Genomic DNA, 22,349 nt, shown 5'->3' with positions numbered 1-22,349 from the left:
AGTGAAATGATCCCAAGGATGCTTCTCTGCTCAAGATGTATAAGAGCTGGGAAACTGATCATTCTCCATTACAGTCACCTCACCAAGTTCCACTGCATGCTGCCTGCCTTTTGTCACCCCAGGACCAGATACCAGTCCTCAGGACCCTTGAGGAGTTGTGGCTCTAACTCAGGGAACTCATCCAAATAAACAAGTGAGCACTTTAAATAAAGGCTGCAGTCCTCACAGCAGGCAGTGGGTGGGGCTGGGTGGGTCCAGCTCACTGGTGAGAGGGTGGGGTTAGAGCCTGGGAGCTGCTGGCCAGGTCTAGACCTGATCTTGTAGGACAAGATAGAGAGGGGTCTCTGGCTGCTCTGGGAGTCTAGCCCTGGAAGAACCTTCTGGTCCTTTCTCTTGAACTTTCCATGGTGTCTCCTTCCCCTACTCCTCCACTCTTCCCTGAGGAGACTCTGTGTCCTGGACATAGGGTCATCTGGGCACAGGGTCTCTGGGCAGTGGTGTGAGGCCCCAGTACATTGCAGCAGGCTGGGGACAGCCAGAATGGCCATACCTGGACTTGTAGGAAAAATAGCCTATTGGGAAAATACCCTCCTAGATCTACCAAATTTAGCCTAGCCTAACACTGGCTTCTTCCAAGAGATTATCAAGAAAGGAAAAATAGAAGTAAGCAAGTTTGTCTGGCTAAGGGGTAGTGTGAGGAGAAGTGAAGACTTCAGATTGGGTAGAGCTGGATTTAGATCCCTCTTAACTGGGTGACCTTGAGCAGGGTGCAGAACTAGGTACAACCTTGGGTTTGCATCTGGTAAAGTAAAGTTGGTGAGGAGGATAAGCCAGGGGTAAAATTAAGCTGTTGAGCAGTACCTAAACTTTGGGAGCCAGGAAGGCATTTGACATGATTTCCATGCAGAAATATCTTCTGAGATTAAAGTCAACCCACTTAGAGGTGCACCTTTGGAAGGCAACTGACCTGTGAGCAGGCGGTTGAATTTACTTCATTTTTTAGATGAAGTAATAATATATGGAAGATCATAAGCCAATGTTGGGTCAGGCTTGTGAAATTATAGGCTGTTTTCAAATTTGTTTAAAGTTACATTGAGTTAAATCTACATAGTTCAAGCCTCCTGGGATATCCCCCACCTCTTGTCACACCCCCACATAGAGCACTATCTACAATCCCTTACTCTTTTTAGAGTGTCACCAAATATGTTGGTCCTACACCAGCATTGACCACACAGGAAGATATGGAGCCACCAGTGGCCACTGAACCTTCAAGAAGAGGAGGAAGCTTAGCTGCCAATAAGAAAGTCAGTGGATATTGAACATTATTATCTTCCACTTGGTATATATATAGTACATATGGTGCTCCAAGCTGCCATCCCATCCTTTGAAAGAGAGCCACCTTTCCTGGCAGCAATATACATTCAGGGTCCAAAACAATAGAGGCAGGAGGTCAAGAAACTATTAGGCCACAGCCCTCCACATCTCCTAGAATGTATCCTCACTTCCCTAGTTCTAAACTTTTCAATGGCATCTCCCACATGTGAGCTCCTGAGCATTACCCAGTGCCAGAACCCCCAGCACAGCTATCCTTCCCCTCCCCTCTGAGATTACCTATTTTATTTTTTGTGATGCTAATTCTTATGGCATTGTAAGTATTTTTAGTGACATTCTTTTATGTTGACCTAAAAGTGCTTAATCCATTCACCAGGCTGTGCCACCACCAGTACTGCGTATCTGCTGACGGAGCCCATGTAGAGCTCATAGGTGCTGTGAGAGAGGATGCAAACAGGCCATGAAGGATGAGGTGAGATAGATGCCCCTGTTATGGAGCAGAAGGGACTGCCTAATGAGTGTTGAAGATTTTAGGCCATTATAACTCATACTATGATCTATTTTAACTGTCATGTGGCACTACAAATCCCACTCATATAAGATAAAAACCTTAATATGTACATTCTTATTGCTCCACAGATCATGGCTCACCATCCTCTTATTCTTCAAGACACAATATTGAAGTTAGAACCGTTAATGACTCAGTAATGGTCTGTATTGTTTAAATAAAAAGAAGAGTCTTCTTACGTTTTGCACTTCAAATAAAAAGCTGTGACTCTTACACTACTTTGTCACACTGAGAATGCAAAGGAAATGTTCAAGAAGGAAATTAAAGTGCTGCTCCAGGGCATATGTATATGACTAGAAAGCAAGAACAGCCTTATTGCTGATCTGGAAAAACTTTTTATATTCTGAAGAAAAGAAGAAACAACCCACGTTCTATGAAGATGAAGCCAAATCCAGATAAGGCCATCACTTTAGATTGTTATACTGACAAGAGAAGTGAGAAAGCTGCAGAAGAAGTTTGAAGGTGCCAGAGTTTGGTCCATTATGTTTTTGGCAAGAGGCCCCTCTCCATAAAATAAAAGTGCAAGGCAAAGAAACAAGTGCTGATGTAGAAGCTCTTGCAAGTCATCTAGAAGGTCTTGCTAAGCTATTCGATGAAGATGTGTTGTGCTTTAGGTAGTAGGTGTCCCCAGAAGCTCATGGGCGAGCCAATACAAGGATTATCAGTGAAATGATTCAGTTCTGAGAGCTTTAACCCAATCAATGGTTTATTCCACGGACAGATATGAACAGGCAGCAGGCATGGAAGGGCATGTGCTGGACCCTTCCCAAGCCTGGAGGTATAGGTGGCACCTGCAAAGGCATCTAGTGGCTGTGAAAGAAGTCTGGTTTCTGGGACTGAAGCATATAGAAGCCAACCTCAGCGTTCCACAGCAGGGTTTCCCATTGGAGGTTCCCAGTGACCAGGAGCAGTGTCAGCATCCATCTGTGGGGAGAATGTCAAACAGCGAGCCTAGGTGTCTTAAGGCAGTTTGAGGAGCCCAGATGTATCAGTGGCAGGATGGAGAATTGGCCTCAGGCTTGGAGGACAGCCATGGGCAGGAGCCTGGGCAGTGAAGCCTTGGCGTTTGGAATCTGTGGAGGTATTGGTGTCTGAAGTTCAGTTATGGCAGCGGTGGCAAAGGCAACCAAGGAGTCTGTAGGTGGCAACGTCAAGCCAGGCATCCAGAGAGGAGCATTCTCATCCTCTGGTAGTGGCAGGAGTCTGGTCCCAGTGCAGTGATGGTGGCTGCGGCATCACTGGTGGCCCTGTGGGGACTCCAGTGGCCGCAGTGTGGAGCTCTGTTAGCGGAGATGGTGAAAGCTTGGGACAGCAGGCCTCAGAGTCAGAGGACGACTAGAGGCTGTGATGGCCTCTGCAGTGGCTCCTCCAGGCAACTGGCATTGCTCCTGGTAGGGCCTGCCTGCTCACGAAGCAGGGCGCAGGAGCTGGTGGTACCCAGACACCTGCTGAGTACCTTATGCTGCCCATTCCACCAATGCCTGGCATTGGCCTTGAGTCCACCAGGCTGCTCACCTAATCCTTGAGTTCACCCTGCCCCTCCCTGAGTTGCAGCCTCTGAGGGATGAGTAGGCCTGCTGCCAGCTGGGCAGCCTTGGGAGAAGACACCCACCCTCCCCAGCTACATCTCCCCTTGGCTGTGGTAGCAGAGTGCAGAGGTGGGAGGTGGGGGGGCCTAGAAAATCCTCACCCTCCAAGTGCATCCCTGGGGTAGGACAAGGGTGGAGGGCACAGGTGGCAGTGGGATTCTAAGGGCAACGAGTTCTCTGTCTTGGTCTTCTGCCACCCCCAGTCACAGAATTGCACTTTGGGGGTGACGATGTCCTAGGACCTCTGCTTTCTGCACCCACAGTCCATGCAGGATGTGGCTGGGTATGGTGAGGTTCTCTCCCAAGACCGCCCCAACCTAGCAGACAGCCTAGTTCCTCAGTAGAGAGGCTATATCAGGTGATGGGGTGAGCAGACATCCAGTGGGCTCATGGCCAGAGCGAGACATGGCAGATGTGGGCAGCATAAGATCCTGGGCAGCTGCCTAGGTACCACTGCCTCCCACGTGCTTCTTCCTGAGCAGGCCAGTCGACCAGGAGCAAGACCAGGGCCTGGAGCCTCCACCACAGAGGACATCCCAGCTACCGGTTACCTTCTCACTCTGACACCCACTATCCCATGCCCTTGCTGACATGCCAGCCTGGAGCTCTTCGCTGCGGCCAACCAGACTCCCCACATGGCTACTGGATGCCACCTTCACTGCCCTGCAGCCGGACCCCAGTTACTTCTGCAGGATGAAGATTCTCACTGCTGGACACTGCCTGTTGTTGCTGCCCCTGCTTCTGAACTCTTATGGTGCCACCACCATTGTGCAGCACTCAAACTTCCAAACTCCAGATGGACTCCAACACTGCCCACCCCACACCTGGTGCCCAACCCCTATACTGAGGCTGGACCCCTGATGCAGCTGCATGTTGCTCCCGCCCCTGCCAGACTCTGGAGCTACACCCTGCTGCCACCAGACTTTAACATGGATACTAGACAGTGACACTCACTACTGGGGCCAACTTCATTGCAACTGCAGCCAGACCCTTGTCACTATGGCAGATGAAAATACTCATGGCTGGATGCATCTGTTGTTACAACCACTGTTTCTGGATTCTTCCACTGTCAGCGCCACCATGAGTAGGAAGCAAGGAACTCCCAAATCACAGCTGCATGCTGACACCACCACAGTCACCCACACCCCATGCCAATACTCAACTCCTGACTTTTGAGGCCTGATGCCCTATGCCCAAAACAGCTGGATGCTGCTCTTGCCACCATATGCCACCATTTCATGATGGTGCCATTGCAGTGAAATGATCCCAAGGATGCTTCTCTGCTCAAGATGTATAAGAGCTGGGAAACTGATCATTCTCCATTACAGTCACCTCACCAAGTTCCACTGCATGCTGCCTGCCTTTTGTCACCCCAGGACCAGATACCAGTCCTCAGGACCCTTGAGGAGTTGTGGCTCTAACTCAGGGAACTCATCCAAATAAACAAGTGAGCACTTTAAATAAAGGCTGCAGTCCTCACAGCAGGCAGTGGGTGGGGCTGGGTGGGTCCAGCTCACTGGTGAGAGGGTGGGGTTAGAGCCTGGGAGCTGCTGGCCAGGTCTAGACCTGATCTTGTAGGACAAGATAGAGAGGGGTCTCTGGCTGCTCTGGGAGTCTAGCCCTGGAAGAACCTTCTGGTCCTTTCTCTTGAACTTTCCATGGTGTCTCCTTCCCCTACTCCTCCACTCTTCCCTGAGGAGACTCTGTGTCCTGGACATAGGGTCATCTGGGCACAGGGTCTCTGGGCAGTGGTGTGAGGCCCCAGTACATTGCAGCAGGCTGGGGACAGCCAGAATGGCCATACCTGGACTTGTAGGAAAAATAGCCTATTGGGAAAATACCCTCCTAGATCTACCAAATTTAGCCTAGCCTAACACTGGCTTCTTCCAAGAGATTATCAAGAAAGGAAAAATAGAAGTAAGCAAGTTTGTCTGGCTAAGGGGTAGTGTGAGGAGAAGTGAAGGCTTCAGATTGGGTAGAGCTGGATTTAGATCCCTCTTAACTGGGTGACCTTGAGCAGGGTGCAGAACTAGGTACAACCTTGGGTTTGCATCTGGTAAAGTAAAGTTGGTGAGGAGGATAAGCCAGGGGTAAAACTAAGCTGTTGAGCAGTACCTAGGAAGCCAGGAAGGAGCTTTGGGAGCCAGGAAGGCATTTGACATGATTTCCATGCAGAAATATCTTCTGAGATTAAAGTCAACCCACTTAGAGGTGCAGCAACTGTTGCATTCCTAAGAACACCCACAATCTGAGCTCCTAAAATATCAGGCACAGAAAAAGCATAAAAATATGGATCTTCCATCCTCTCATATCACCAAAAGTAAAACACAGTGACCCATCTGAATTTAGAACTCTGAAACCCCTCACCCAAGGGCTCAGGAGAACTCCATGGCAGGATCAGGATTAAAGTCAACCCATTTAGAGGTGCACCTTTGGAAGGCAACTGACCTGTGAGCAGGCGGTTGAATTTACTTCATATTTTAGATGAAATAATAATATATGGAAGATCATAAGTCAATGTTGGGTCAGGCTTGTGAAATTATAGGCTGTTTTCAAATTTGTTCAGAGTTACATTGAGTTAAATCTACATAGTTCAAGCCTCCTGGGATATCCCCCACCTCTTGTCACACCCCCACATAGAGCACTATCTACAATGCCTTATTCTTTTTAGAGTGTCACCAAATATGTCAATACATGTATGTACACATGCAGAGATATACATTATGTAATACTTTGTTCCTTTTAGCCTCCTTTGGAACCTCCTGAAAATAAAATCTCTTATTCTTATGTACATTCTTTTGCAGCTTTCCCTCCTTAATTTGTACCCCTTAAGCTGAGCATCAGGAAGAAGGAAACACCAGAGAAACTCAAAGATCCGAAGGACACCAACCCTGCTCAAGTCACTCTGGAAGCTGACTAGCCTGAATGTGCCCAAAGCCTGAGGAAACATCAGCCCTGCTTCAGCCACTCTGGGTTGGTTGTACAAGGTGAAAGATATACTAACCTAAAGGAAAATGGACTGTTTCACTCTTTAAGACAGCTCTTATACTGTCATTGCCACCCCTTACTTCTGTCATATACAGAGTTCTTTGTTTTGTCTTGACTCTAGTACTGATAACAATCAAACACATAGTTAATAATATCAGAAAACAAACACATGTACCACTTCAATCCTGAAAGGGCATTGCAGTTGAGATCCAAGCTCACTATTTGGAGGATGGTTTCCATTTCTTGGTGGATTCAAAAGCTTAATTGACATAGCATGGATTATGCTATGAACTTGTTTATTGCTTCCATGTTTGTTTCCTCTTTACATTAAAACTAGTGGTTCTACAATAGAAGCAGGTTTTTTAAAAAAAAAAAAAAAAGAGAAACAAGTACTATGATATTACATTATATAAAGCTTTAAGCCAAGAAGATAATAATGCCCTTTGACTTAGAGGATTAAATAATGAGCATCAAAGTGGGTAATGCTGTAGTTCCCAAAAGACTCCCACCTTAATTGTAACACACAAGTCTCTCTCCTAAACAAGAAGAGATAATTTTAAGAAGTCAGCAAAATATCCAGAGCACTCATTGTGCTTTGAGCTCCTTTTTGTTGTAAAGGCCAGGTTTCTCTTTCTTGTAAGAGTTAGGCCTGCAGGGCTGGGGTTGTGGCTCAGTGATAGAACACTTGCCTAGCACATGTGAGGCCTGGTGTTCAATTCTCAGCACCACATAAAAATAAAAGTATTGTGTTCATCTACAACCTAAAAAAAAAAGTCTCCAATCAAGTTTGTTGATGTGCGAAAATTTCTGTTTTCTGTGTAAAAAATTGTGAAACCTCTGTCCAACCTATGAATGTGGAACAAAATTAAGTTTTATTAAACATTGTGCTGTGTAACCACCCACTGAAATCTTAGAGAATTTCCAGATCTGGGGTCCAGAGCTTGTTTGGTGTTAGCCCCTCTGGATTGCTGCAGCTTAAATAAATCTGCTTCCTACAAATTCCTCAGGTGTCCAGACTCATCTTTCCTGCTTGAAATGCTAGAATGTCCTAATTCTTGAAGGGCCTGAAGAGACAGTCTCTCAGACTCTGTCACAGTATGAATTCTAGGAAAAGTAATTCATCACAATGAAACTAAATTCAGGTTTCATTATAGGGACTTCCTGGATGTAATATCAAAGTTGCATGATAAAACTTGTATACGTCTATTGAGTTGCCATAATATACCCCATAAAGATATATAAATGATATATGTGAAAAAAAAATTAATCTGGGGGAAAATATGTTTTGTGAGAAATCTAAAGTGTTGCTTGCATTTTGTGTTGTTTTAAATATTATTCTGTAATAATATTATATTTTATTATTACATTTTTAAATCTGAAAAAGACATCAGAGTTTTGTACCATAATATTGTCAAAAAGGGAAAATTTTATTGATTAGAACATATGCTTTCCTGTTTTTAGAGCTAACAGTTGTATTAAAGTTTTGCACCAGACACCAACTCCATCAGAACCTCAGTCTGGTGAAACCACATCTCTTGGTGCCTGCCCAGGCCCGTGCCCATGTGTGCCTGGCTCTTTGCCACCCAATAGATATGAGCCCTGAACGAGGGTGGTGGGACCTGAATTCCAACCCCCTTAGTGCTTATGTTCGGGCCACTTGGACAGCTGTGCTCTGCTTTAATTTCTTCTCTGTGAGGACTTTTGTCCAATCTGCCCACAGGGCTGTGCAAGATCAGTGAAGAACTTCACCAAGTTTTAGGAAGCCTGGTTGCTGTACAGTGTGAGGAGGGACATCCTGACAAAGGTAGCTCTGTGACTGACCCCCACCCTCTTACCTGCTTTCCTTCATGGTCTTTGTGGAAGGCAGGGGGATTTTGTTCATCTGCCATGCAGCCTGCCAGCTCCAAGGCAGAGGGACCCTCCTCTGACCTCTACCTGCCAAACCAAAGAAGGCCATTGTCAGTTCTCTCAGTGGGTGAGAGATGTTAGATCGCAGTTAGTAGTGAGCACTGAAATGCAAACAAATAACAGCCAATGTCATGGGTTTTCTTTATGTTGTTCTTAAGGCTTTCTTTAAATTACTTTTAAGGTAAGTGGGTAGGCAGATAATGCAGAAAAACAACAGGTACACAAATAATCAGAACAAAGAGTCAATTAAGAAATACACCAAGAAAGATTAATGGGGCTATTACTAACTCTTGTCAGGGTCATTGTGAAGCTAGAATTTATGGTCATAAGTGTCTCAATAAATTTCAGAAGAGACATTTTCTTAGCATTACAGGAGAAAAAAGTTAAGTTCTTTCTGGTCATTGACCCCAATACTCACAGTAACATAGTATTTACTTGTAAATGAAGCCCCCCCCACTTAATATGATGGCCAATATGACAGTTCTGGAGAAGAACAACTAAGTAAAAACTCTACCCCTTGACATGAAGGAGTTGAACACCTGATTGTCAAAAAGTGGTGAATGTGGACCCAGTTCTCAGGGCAACCATAAAATACCAAAGAATTTGGAGACAGGACTCTTTCCTTCATTGTTCTCTGCTGGGAGTGAACCACTGTTTGGAGAATGCTCTTTGTTTGAGCCTTACTTTATTTTTACTTTAAGAAAAAGTTATCTTGCATTATCTTTGGTTTCTGACTTCAAATTTTCTTTGTTTGGAACACAAGACCTGAGGTTTGGAGTTTCAACTCCCCACTCACCAGCGACATCTAATCAAGTGCCTTGAATCAGATTGACAGCCATCTACAGGAAGGAATTTAAACTTCACCTTTTCCTCTCCCAGCTTTGGTTGAGATTATGTCTAACTTAGCCTCTGATATCTTACAGTTTGCTTTAGTTTCTCTGTCTACACTTTCCTCTGCTGAATCCTCTTCCATATGTCACACCCATGCTTTGTCTAATGTCATTTATGTTGTCACTGTTCATCTTTATTTTTCCTCTTAATAACAGTGACATTTTTTTTCCTGCTGACATGTAGATGTACACTTTCTCTTGCTTTCTGTGGCATTCTTTTGAGCAAGGCCATCAGAGAGGCAATGAGGCTCCACTGTTATGGCTGTTGCCTTATGGTGTCCCCCTGTCTCTCTTTAGTAATGGGCATCACACCACCATTTTTATAGGTTACTTCCAGAATCTGGAGGGCAATGAGTTAACCACCTTTATCTATTTACAAATCTTCTCATGGGGCACTAGTTGAAGATCCCTCATAGCTAAGAAATATATTCTCAGTTGGTATCTTTTCTTCACCAAAGTGGTAGTTATGGTCCTTATTCTATAGTGCCTTTGCATGGACCCCATGTCCCCTCACATTTATTATTCCAAAGGAAAGCCAAGGAATACAATGATTCTTCCTCTTTTCTATGTCAGTAATCCTGTTGTTATTTTTGGACTATCTATGTTTCCAATAGAGTGACACAAAAACTCTTGGTTCCCTCCCCCACTTTTCAATATCATGCCCATCCTACTCTGATGAGGCCTTTCTAGTTCAATGAGTCAAAACATTACTGGCCTAGGGACCCCCAAACCACACCTTCCTTCCTCTCAACAATGTACCTAACACTCTTCTGTCAGTATCAAATTCTCCCACTCTCCTCTGTACCCACCATTACCTGCTCCCATTCCCGCAACCCTGTTTCCCTCATCATGAGTCTGTCCCTATTTAGCCTACTACCAGTTTATACACATTACAAGAGGAAAATGGAGAATATTGACTGGTAAGAATGCAGGTACCTTTTTCTATGCAAGGTCTAAAACAGGCCCAACAGGATTTAGAAAGGTTTGCTGATGACCCTGATAAATATATAGAGGGATTCAAACTCAGGCCTTGAGGTAATCTGGAGAGATATAACAATAATTTTGAGTCAAACTCTAACAGAGACCTCAGTTTGCTAAGGTTTGGAGGATGATTTATATTTTCCTAACACTTTATACCTTGTGGGCCCTTCTGCTGTTCAAACTGAGCATCCTCATTGGACTTATGATGAATCACTTTGAAGGTGATACAGAGATCACCTGATCATTTGTCTCCAGGCAGCACTTAAAAATAATAGGATGAAACCTATTCTATGACATTGGCATCACTTGATCAGGGGTTGGCATGAAATCCCAGAACTTTTGTAGAAATATTGAAGGAAGGCTTAGTAAAATATACATTCTTAGATCCTGCATCTCTTGAAAGGCAACTTATTTTAAAAGATATATTTATTCTTCAATTTGCCCCAGATTTTAGAAATTACAAAATTGGTAGCAGGCCCTGGGACTTCCCTTAAAGTTAGCCATGTAGGTCTTTTATGATCAAACCAGGAGGAAACATGGAGTGACCTAAGAAAGGAGAAAAGAGGGACAAGAGACCAATACAATTATTGACTGCAGCTCTTCATGGCCACCCTCTTTTCTTCCCCACAGAATCCTTGAGCCTCTGTAGGTGTCTGTCATCATTACAGAAAGTGAGGGCACTAGAAGAAAATCTGCCCAATTAAGGGCAGGCTTCCAAAGATTTCTTGCCCTTTATGTGGCAGGAGAAGCCACTGGAAAGTGAAACACATGCCTGAACCCCAGTGGCTGGGGAGCCTCTGGCAGGAAGATTGTAAGTACAAAGACAGCCTCAGCAAAGTAGCAAGGCCCAAGCAATTCAGGAAGACCCTGTCTTTGAATAAAATATAAAAATGGTTGGGGATGTTGGTTAGTGGTGAGTTTCCCCTGACTTCAGTCTCTGGTAACCCCTACCATAAAAACCAGATTTGCATTCCCCAAAAGATGCTCTGTCCTCACCACCCTTGCCATGGAGTTTTTTTTAATTGGTTGTTCAAAACATTACATATCATCTTTCATACATTTGATTCAAGTGGGTTATGAACTCCAATTTTTACCCCAAATACTAGTTGCAGAATCACATCGGTTATATATCAACATTTTTACGTAATGCCATATTAGTGACTGTTGTATTCTGCTACCTTTCCTATCCCCTACTATCCCCCCTCCCCTTCGCTCCCATCTTCCCTCTCTACCCCATCTGCTGTTATTCAATTCTCTCCCTTGTTTTTTCCCCCCTTCCCCTCACAAGCTCTTATATGTAATTTTGTGTAACAATGAGGGTCTTCTTCCATTTCCATACAGTTTCCCTTCTGTCACCCTTTCCCTTCCACCACTCGTCTCTGTTTAATGCTAGTCTTTTCCTCATGCTCTTCCTCCCTGCTCTGTTCTTAGTTGTTCTCCTTATATCAAAGAAGACATTTGGCATTTGTTTTTTAAGGATTGGCTAGGTTCACTTAGCATAATCTGCTCTAATGCCATCCATTTACCTGCAAATGCCATGATTTTGTCGTTTTTTAGTGCTGTGTAATACTCCATTGTGTATAAATGCCACATAATTTTTATCCATTCATCTATTGAAGGGCATCTAGGTTGATTCCAGAGTCTAGCTATTGTGAATTGTGCTGCTATGATCATTGATGTGGCAGTATCCCTATAGTATGCTCTTTTATGGTCCTCAGGGAATAGACCGAGAAGGGCGATAGCTGGGTCAAATGGTGGCTCCATTCCCAGCTTTCCCAGGAACCTCCATAATGCTTTCCATGTTGGCCGCAACAATTTGCAGTCCCACCAGCAGTGCACAAATGTACCCTTTTCCCCACATCCTCGCCAACACTTATTGTTGTTTGACTTCATAATGGCTGCCAATCTTACTGGAGTGAGATGGTATCTTAGGGTGGTTTTGATTTGCATTTCTCTGACTGCTAGAGATGGTGAGCATTTTTTCATGTACCTGTTGATTGATTGTATGTCCTCCTCTGTGAAGTGTCTGTTCAGGTCCTTGGCCCATTTGTTGATTGGGTTATTTGTTATCTTATTGTTTAATTTTTTGAGTTCTTTGTATATTCTGGATATTAGGGCTCTATCTGAAGTGTGAGGGGTAAAAATTTGTTCCCAGGATGTAGGCTCTCTATTTACCTCTCTTATTGTTTCTCTTGCTGAGAAAAAAACTTTTTAGTTTAAGTAAGTCCCATTTGTTTATTCTTGTTATTAAATCTTGGGCTATGGGCGTCCTATTAAGGAATTTGGAGCCCGACCCCACAATACGTAGATGGTAGCCAACCTTTTCTTCTATCAGACGCAGTGTCTCTGATTTGATATCTAGGTCCTTGATCCATTTTCAGTTAACTTTTGTGCATGGCGAGAGAAAGGGATTCAGTTTCATTTTGTTGCATATGGATTTCCAATTTTCCCAGCACCATTTGTTGAAGATGCTATCCTTCCTCCATTGCATGTTTTTGGCCCCTTTATCAAATATAAGAAAGTTGTAATTTTGTGGATTTGTTTCTGTGTCCTCTATTCTGTACCATTGGCCCACCTGCCTGTTTTGGTACCAGTACCATGCTGTTTTTGTTACTATTGCTTTGTAGTACAGTTTGAACTCTGGTATCGCTATACCTCCAGATTCACACTTCCTGCTTAGAATTGCTTTTGCTATTCTGGGTCTTTTGTTTTTCCATATGAATTTCATGATTGCTTTATCTATTTCTACAAGAAATGCCATTGGGATTTTGATTGGCATCGCATTAAACCTGTAGAGGACTTTGGGTAATATCGCCATTTTGATGATGTTAGTTCTGCCTATCCATGAACAGGGTACATTTTTCCATCTTCTAAGATCTTCTTCTATCTCTTTCTTTAGGGTTCTGTAGTTTTCATTGTATAAATCTTTCACCTCTTTTGTTAGGTTGATTCCCAAGTATCTTATTTTCTTTGAGCATATTGTGAATGGAGTGGTTTTCCTCATTTCCATTTCAGAAGTTTTGTTGCTGATATACAGGAATGCCTTTGATTTATGTGTGTTGATTTTAATTCCTGCCACTTTGCTGAATTCATTTATTAACTCCAGCAGTTTCTTTGTAGACCCTTTTGGGTCTGTTAAATATATTATCATGTCATCCGCAAATAGCAATAATTTAAGTTCTTCTTTTCCTATTTTTATGCCTTTAATTTCTTTTGTCTGTCTAATTGCTCTGGCTAGTATTTCAAGAACTAAATTGAATAGAAGTGGTGATAGAGGGCATCCCTGTCTTGTTCCAGATTTTACAAGGAATGCCTTCAGTTTTTCTCCATTTAGGATGATGCTAGCCTGAGGTTTAGCATATATAGCTTTTACCAAGTTGAGGTAAGTTCCTGTTATCCCTAGTTTTTCTAGTGTTTTGAACGTAAAGGGATGCTGTACTTTGTCAAATGCTTTTTCTGCATCTATCGAGATGATCATATGGTTCTTGTCTTTAAGTCTATTGATGTGGTGGATTACATTTATTGATTTCTGTATATTGAACCAGCCTTGCATCCCAGGGATGAATCCTACTTGATCATGATGCACAATTTTTTTGATATGCTTTTGTATTCGATTCGCCAGGATTTTATTGAGAATTTTTGCATCCAAGTTCATTAGAGATATTGGTCGGTAGTTTTCTTTCTTTGAAGTGTCTTTGTCTGGTTTCAGGATCAGGGTGATGTTGGCCTCATAGAATGAATTTGGAAGAACTCCTTCTTTTTCTATTTCTTGAAATAGCTTGAAAAGTATTGGTTTTAATTCTTCTTTGAAGGTTTTGTGGAACTCCGCTGTATACCCATCCGGTCCAGGGCTTTTTTTGGTTGGTAGTCTTTTGATGGCTTCTTCTATTTCTTCTTTTGTTATTGGTCTGTTTAAATTGTGTGTGTCTTCCTGACTCAAACTGGGTAGATCGTATGACTTAAGAAATTTATCGATATCTTCATTATCTTCTAATTTATTGGAATATCGGGTTTCAAAATACTTTCTAATTATCTTCTGTATTTCTGTAATGTCTGTTGTGATATTGCCTTTTTCATCCTGTATGTTAGTAATTTGAGTTCTCTCTCTTCTTCTCTTCATTAGCATGGCTAAGGCCTGTCGATCTTATTTATTTTTTCAAAGAACCAACTTTTAGTTTTTTCAATTTTTTTTTGTTTCAATTTCATTGATTTCTGCTCTAATTTTAATTATTTCTTGTCTTCTACTACATTTGCTGTTGTTTTGCTCTTCCTTTTCTAGGTTTTTGAGGTGTAGTGTGAGTTCATTTATTTGTTGGTTTTTATCTTTTTTTGAGGAAAGAACTCCAAGAAATGAATTTCCCTCTTAAAACTGCTTTCATTGTGTCCCATAGATTCTGGTATGTTGTGTCTGTATTGTCATTTGTCTCTAAGAATTTTTTTATCTCCTCCTTTATGTCTTCTGTAACCCATTGATCATTCAGTAACATATTGTTCATTTTCCATGTGATGTAGGATTTTTCCTTCCTTCTTTTATCATTGATTTCCAGTTTCATTCCATTATGATCAGATGTGGTTCATGGTATTATCTCCACACCTTTATATTTACTGAGAGTCACCCTATGGCATAATATATGGTCTATCTTTGAGTAGGATCCATGTGCTGCTGAGAAGAACGTGTATCCACTTGATGATGGTTGATATATTCTATATATGTCAGTTAAGTCTAGGTTATTGATTGCGTTATTGAGTTTTGTAGTTTCTTTGTTCAGCTTTTGTCTAGAGGATCTGTCCAATGGTGAGAGCGGTGTGTTGAAGTCACCCATAATTATTGTGTTGTGGTCTATTTGACTCTTGAACTTGAGGAGAGTTTGTTTTATGAGCGTTGCAGCACCATTGTTTGGTGCATACAAATTGATAATTGTTATGTCTTGATGGTGGATGGTTCCTTTTTACAGTATATAGTGTCCTTCTTTATCCCTTTTGATTAACTTAGGTTTGAAGTTGATTTTATTCGATATGAGTATGGCCACTCCTGCTTGCTTCCGAGGGCCATGTGAGTGGTATGATTTTTCCCAACCTTTCACCTTCAGCCTGTGTATGTCTTTTCCTTTCATATGAGTCTCCTGAAGGCAGCATATTGTTGGATTTGTTTTTTTAATCCAGGTTACTAGCCTATGTCAATTGATTGGTGAATTTAAGCCATTAACATTTAAGGTTACAATTGAAATATGGTTTGTACTTCCAGTCATGTTTATTTATTTATTTATTTTAGTTTGGCTAGTTTTTCCTCTTTGGTTATTTTTCTCCCCCTTTACTGAGATACCTCCCACTGTTAGTTTTGGGCACTATTTTTCAATTCCTCTTCTTGTAGTATTTTGCTCAAAATGCTTTGCAGTGCTGGTTTTCTGGCTGCGAATTCTTTTAGCTTTTGTTTATCGTGAAAGATTTTAATTTCATTGTCAAATCTGAAGCTTAATTTTGCTGGATACAGTATTCTTGGTTGGAATCCATTATTTTTCAGTGTTTGAAATACGTTGTTCCAGGATCTTCTCGCTTTCAAAGTCTGTGATGAAAAATCAGTTGTTAACCTAATTGGTTTACCTCTGAATGTAATCTGCCTCCTTTCTCTCGTAGCTTTTAATATTCTCTCCTTGTTCTGTATGTTAGCTATCTTCATAATTATATGTCTTGGAGTTGGTCTATTATGGTTTTGGATGTTTGGGGTCCTGTAGGCTTCCAGAATTTGGCAATCCATTCCATCTTTCATCTCTGGGAAGTTTTCTAGGATTATTTCATTTAATAAGTTGTCCATTCCTTTGGTTTGATCCTCTGTCCCTTCTTCTATCCCAATGACTCTCAAATTTGGTTTTTTTTTTATGAGATCCCATATCTCTTGGACAGATTGCTTATGAGATTTAAGCATCTTTTCTGTGTTGACTATATTCTTTTCAAGTTGATAAACTTTGTCTTCATTAACTGATGTTCTGACTTCTACTTGATCTAGTGTATTTGTAATATTCTCGTTAGAGTTTTTAATCTGGTTTATGGTTTTTTGCATTTCTAGGATTACTGTTTTTTGTTTTTTTTTTTAATCTCTATCTCCTGGTAAAGCTCGTTCTTTGCAGTTTGAATTTGTTTGTTTAGTTCGTTTTCAAAATATACTTTCAATGCTTTGACTTGCTGTCTCATGTCTTTTCTAATATTCCATTCCATCTGAGTTAGGTATGCCTTGATTTCTTTCCCTGTCCATGTTTCTGATGCTTCTAGGTTCTCCTGTAGATTTAAGTTGTCCTGCATTGTTTGTAGTCCTTTTTTCCCTTGTTTTTTCATTTTGTTCACGTTACTTTCCAGCTCTGTTTGACTGCTTTGTAACTGCTTTCTCCTATGCATTTGTTTTGGCTTTGTATATCTCTGTTCTCTCTCCTTTGTGGTGGGAGATTATGTCTAGAAATGTTGGGCTTTATTGTACTTTAAAGCTGATTCATTCAATTCATAAAAGGCTTCCAGGTTCTGTATGCATATAGTGATTTGTTGTTTGTTCTTAGGACTATATGTTTAGGTTAGGTGCTATGATGGTACGAGGGTTAGTATGTCTTGGCTACTTTAGAAGATTGCTCTACTGAAGGTGGATACTAACAGGCAATCGGATCAGGGTGTTGGTAGTAGCTAGGTATTTAGGAGCCCTATAGACAGCCTCGAGACATTCACCTATTTGCATTTAGACAATTACACATAATGGAAGACGTAATGCTTGGGATGAAAGTTGGGGGGTAGGGGAATGAAAGTGCTCTTAAAAAGAAAGAAGGAGAGAGAGATAGATAGATTAGAGGAGAATGAAAAGAACAATAAAACTTGAAACGGGAAAGAAAGAGAGAAGGAAAAGGGGAGAAAGGAACAGAGAGAGAAGAAGAAGAAGAAAAAAAAAGAAACAAAAATATTGAAGTCTTAGAGATCCATTTTCTTCTCTTCCAGTAGGTGGAGCTGTGCCCTCTGAGCGGAGCTTCTGCTCTCTACCTGCCCATAGCAATCCCTGTAAGGCGTCTCCTGGGAGTCTCTCGGACTTGTCAGTCCAGAGCCGTTTCACTTTTCCGGCCCTCACCCCGCTTCCTCCTGTCAGCCAGCCAGCCAGGTCCTGTTCACCAGAAGAGGTTCCCCAGAGATCTAGTTACACTTGCAGCCCCACCGCGTGTCCCATTTAAGCACCAGTGCTGTGGTAAACTGGAGGCTAAGACCTTGGGAGTCACCGCTGGTGATATGGGGGGTTGGGGGTCGGGGATCCCCTCTGCTTCCCTACAGACACGACCCCTGAGAGGTCCATGAAGTTTCCTGGCTGCTTGTATCTGGATGGGGAGGGAGTCACACACCTGCTAAAGTGGATTCTGCTGGGAAGGAATTCTGTCGGCTGACCTCCGATGATGTCACCTCTCTGCTATGGCGGGCCCCAGGCTCCTTGCCGGAGTGCCGGAAGGGAGGGGTGTGACTGGTCCGTCCCCAGTTGGCTTCAGCTCCCAGCTCGCTATTTCATGAAGGCTTGGCTAAAGACTTCTTCCTGCCAAGCTGCATCTCGGAGGCTAGCGGGACCCAGTCATGTTTGCTGCTGGCGGACAGGCCGGCAGCCACGCAGTGGCGCGCGGACTGTGGCTATCGGATCTGGACCTGTGCGTCTCCTGGCAGGGATTCGCTCGTCTGGGGCAATCTGTCACTTCAAAAAGTCCTAGTAGCTCCCGGCCGGTCTCTCTTCAGTGGAATTTTGCTAGGAGATTCTCCGTTGGTAGAATCTAAGTGTTATCTATGCGTCTTTATGACCCCATCACTGGGGGGGTATTGAAAATGCTGCCTCTCCGCCCGCCGCCATGTTGGATCTCTGAAGTTTTCTTTTTATGTGTCTTTGCCTTGTTTTGGAGTCAGGGTGATATTGGCCTCACTGAATGAATTTGGCTCTTTTTCTACTTCTGAAATAAATTGGAGAGTATTGGTATTATTTCTTCTTTAAAGGTCTTGCAGAATTAGGCTGTGTGTGAGTCTGGTCCTGGGCTTTTCTTGGTTGGTAGACTTTTGATGGCATCTTTTATTTTGTCACTTAAAATTGATCTGTTTAAACTGTGTATATCTTCTTGATTTAATCTGGGCAAATTATATAACTCTAGAAATTTGTTGATGCCTTCGTTATTTTCTATTTTATTGGAGTACAAGTTTTCAAAAATAATTTCTAATTATCTTCTGTATTTCTATAGAGTCTGTTGTAATATTTCCTTTTTGATTATGTATGTTAGTTGAGTTTTCTCTCTCCTTCTCTATGTTAGCATGGCTAAGGGTCTGTCAATTTTATTTATTTTTTCAAAGAACCCACTTTTTGTTCTGTAAATTTTTTCAATTGTTTATTTGTTTCAATTTTATTGATTTCAGCTCTGATTTTAATTATTTCCTGTTTTCTGCTGCTTTGGGTGTCAATTTGTTCTTCTTTTTCTAGGGCTTTGAGATGTAATGCTAGGTCATTTATTTTTGACTTTTTCTTCTTTTAAGGAATGCACTCTATGCAATGAACTTTCCTCTTAAAACTGCTTTCATAGTGTCCTAGAGATTTTTGATATGTTGTATCTGTGTTCTCATTCAGCTCTAAAAAATTTTTAATTTCCTCCTTGATGTCTTCTGTAACCCATTTTTAAAATTCAGTAGCATGTTATTTAGTCTCCAGGTGTTGGAGTGCGTTTTATATCTTATTTTATCATTGATTTCTAATTTCATTACATAATGATCTGATAGAATGCAGGATAGTATCTCTACTTTTTAATATTTGCTAAGAGTTGCTTTGTGGCATAGTATATGGTCTGTTTTAGAGAAGGATCCGTGTACTGCTGAGAAGAAAGTATATTCTCTCATTGAAGAATGGAATATTCTATATATGTCAGTTAAGTCTAAGTTATTGTTTGTATTATTGAGTTCTATAGTTTCTTTGTTCAGCTTTTGTTTGGAACATGTATCTAGTGATAAAAAAGGTGTGTTAAAGTCACCCAAAATTATTATGTTGTGGTCTATTTGACTCTTGAATGTGAGAAGAGTTTGTTTGATGAACATAGATGCTCCATGGTTTGGGGCATATACATTTATAGTTCTTAAGTCTTGTTGGTGTATGGGTCCCTTGAGCAGTATGTAGTATCCTTCTTTATCTTTTTTGATTGACTTTTGTTTAAAGTCTACTCTATTTTATATGAGGATGAAACCCCTTCTTGCCTTCACAGTCCATGTGAGTGATATGATTTTTCCCCAACCCCTCACCTTCAGTTTGTGAATGTCTTTTTCTATGAGATGAGTCTCTTGGAGGCAGCATATTGTTGGGTCTTTTTTACTTGATACAATCTGCTAGTGTATGCCTTTTGATTGGTGAGTTTAGGCCATTAACCTTCAGGGTTATTATTGAGACATGATTTGTATTCCCAGCCATTTTTGTTTATTTTTTGTATTTAACTTGATTTGTTTTCTTCTCTGATTAGATTTTCCTTTAGTGTAATCCCTCCCACTGCTGATTTTCATCATTGTTTTTAATTTCCTATGGTGACTTTCTGCCCTGCAGGGGGAGTGGTGGAAGGGGATGCTGTGTGCCTGGGACCTGCACAGGCTGGTATGAGTGGATCTGGTCCTGGCTTGATGTCCTGCGGTAGTCTGCTGGCAGGAAAGGGCGGCATTATTTTGATCATTCTAATCTTGTTCCTGAGGCTCTGCCCTGTTGGAGGCAAAAGCTTTCCAATTAAAGACTTTTTAGAGTGTATGACATATGTTAACTTTTCTTTGGTCAATGACCTTCCTTCCTTTTGAACATGAAGTATGGAGGTTGGAAGAGACTTATGTGGCCTTGGACAGTGGGGGGAAAGAGGCCATGTGTTTTCTCTTAGTTATTTCAGGTCCTCACCATTAGTAGGCTACTCTGAACTGGTTCCTAAGACCTTTGGGTTGGTATCTCCTGAGAAAAGGAAGGTCTCATCTCATTGCTTGGTCCCCTTCTCCTGACCTGAGGTAAAGTCCAAAGTCTGGGTCACCTATTTCTGGTTGCTATTGGGCTTTCTCCTCAAACTTCAGACCTCCTCTGGTTCACTGGCTCACTGGGAACCTGTCTCTTCACCTTCTAGTGGAGCATGTGAAATTTTCAGGGTCCTGGCTTCCTATGTGCAGAAGATAAGGAGTTTCATGCTTTCTGCAAGCACATTTCTCTGCCAGTGCTTTGTTCCACATTGGGTGTGGCACCTATGTAGGCATATTAGTTTTGTATTGGCTGCCAAGTTACTACAAACTTATTGGCTTAAGCCAACAGAAATATATTATCTTACATGTTTATAGGTCAGAAGTCCAAGAAGGTGTGGAAAAGCCTTTGTTCCTTTCTGGAGGCTGTTGTCTTGTGTGGTTTCTAGAGGCCATCTATATTCCTTTGTTTAGGGGCCTGTTCCTCCATCTTCAATGCCAGAAACACAGCATGTTTGATAACTCTATCAACAGGATCTGTCACTTTGGATCCAGACTCTGCTCACCACAGGCTTTCTGTGTCTCAGGAAAAGATATGTCTGACTTGGAAGGAGCCATGTGTGTCCCACAATGAAAAATGCAGTGTGTTAGGTCTTGAGGGCATCACATCAGGAAGATGTTACTGGGAAGTGGAGATAGAGAATGGATCTTTCAGCAGGGGGACTCTGGGAGTCTGTAAGTAAGTGAGCAGAACACACTGGCACAAGGAATTACCAGATAGGGGGTTTTGGGTCATGGAGAAGTTTAACAATAGATATTGTGCCAAGACAGATCCTGTGACTTCATTATCTTCTAGGGAGGATCCCTTCAGGGTGGGGGTTTTCCTGGACTACAGTGAAGGGGATGTCTCCTTCTATAACATGATTGATGAGTCTCACATTTTCTATTTCCGTCCAGCTTCCTTCTCTAGAGCACTCTTTCCATACTTCATGATTATGTATGAAGATGTTCCCATGACAATCTGCTCCATGAAGAGTGGGTCTGTACCCCTTAACAATTATCCTTTGGAGGAGATCCTGAGCATCCCAAGGGAGAGGTTCAGCTCAGGCTGTGGTGTTGATGATGCTCCCCCAGAGGCTGAAATCCATTACTTCCCTGACACTGCAAGGTTTTCTTCCCACATGGTCCCTTGCTGTTCCTGAGTTCCCACTGTGGTCCTTCCTTTGGCTACAGACTCCCTGTGACAAATCCCCTGATATGAGACTTGGAAGGCTCAGTGGACTTGTCCTCCTGCTCTTGTTCAGATGTATTGTTATGAGAGTTCTCTTCATGTCTTATAAGCAGATAGCAGAAGATAAAGTTGACTGTTTTGTAACTGGTTTAGGGAATGTGGAATTTAACTAAGAGGAACATTTATTTTTGTTTTTTGGTATTAAAAGTTATTTCAGACAGGTGTGGCAGCACATACCTATTGTCCTAGATACTGGGGAGGCTAAGGCAGGAGGATAAATTTAGCCCATAAGTTTGAGACCAGCATGGGCACATTGTGGTACATTATCTAAAAAAAAACAAACAAACAAACTAAGGGGACACCACATTACTGGACTTAAATGTTTGCAGAGGAACCTTGAGGTTGAGAATGTTTCCCCGTTCTGTTTTCGCAGATTTGTACTATGAGATGATAGAAAGTTTATCATCCAAAAATTTCCAGAGAAATGAATAGTGTGTTAGTCACCTTTTTGTCTCTGTGAGGCAATCAACCTAAAGGAGGAGAGATTTATTATCCTCAAAATCTTAAGGTTTCAGTCCCTAGTCACCTGGCTTTATTGTTTCTGAGGCAGAATGTGATGTGATGACAGGGAACAGTTGGTGGAGCTAGTGGCTCACTTCATGGCAGACAGAAGGCAAGGGGGTGGGGAGGCAAGAGCAAGAGAGACAGAGGGCCTGGGACAAGACATAGTCTTCAAGAACACAGCCAAGTTACCTATTTCTTTCCTGTTTCCTAGTCCCCACCTCCTAAAGTTTCTACCACCTCCCAAAAGGGCCACTAGCTGGGGACCAAGCTTTTAACACATGATTCTTTGGAGGATATTTCAGTTCCAAACTCCAAAGAATGATTGAGTATTAAGAGAAGAGTCC

The 22,349-nt window shown here is 42.1% G+C and overlaps 1 long non-coding RNA gene across 2 annotated transcripts; it reads right to left on the bottom strand.

Annotated features, from left to right (window-relative positions):
- Positions 1–2,588: 2,588 nt before the first annotated feature.
- Positions 2,589–17,825, bottom strand: LOC139706248 (uncharacterized). Of its 2 annotated transcripts, none has more exons than XR_011707882.1 (3): positions 17,621–17,825; positions 8,313–8,412; positions 2,589–2,973 (listed from the first exon to the last, which is right to left on the bottom strand). It is a non-coding gene; the product is annotated as an uncharacterized lncRNA (long non-coding RNA). The 2 variants fall into 2 exon arrangements; XR_011707883.1 differs by having other exon boundaries at positions 2,589–2,824; positions 17,621–17,776.
- Positions 17,826–22,349: the final 4,524 nt, after the last annotated feature.

This window comes from Marmota flaviventris, chromosome 6 (assembly GCF_047511675.1).
Source record: "Marmota flaviventris isolate mMarFla1 chromosome 6, mMarFla1.hap1, whole genome shotgun sequence".
In the NCBI taxonomy this organism is placed as follows: domain Eukaryota; kingdom Metazoa; phylum Chordata; class Mammalia; order Rodentia; family Sciuridae; genus Marmota; species Marmota flaviventris.
This window is presented reverse-complemented; position numbering and strand designations above follow the sequence as displayed.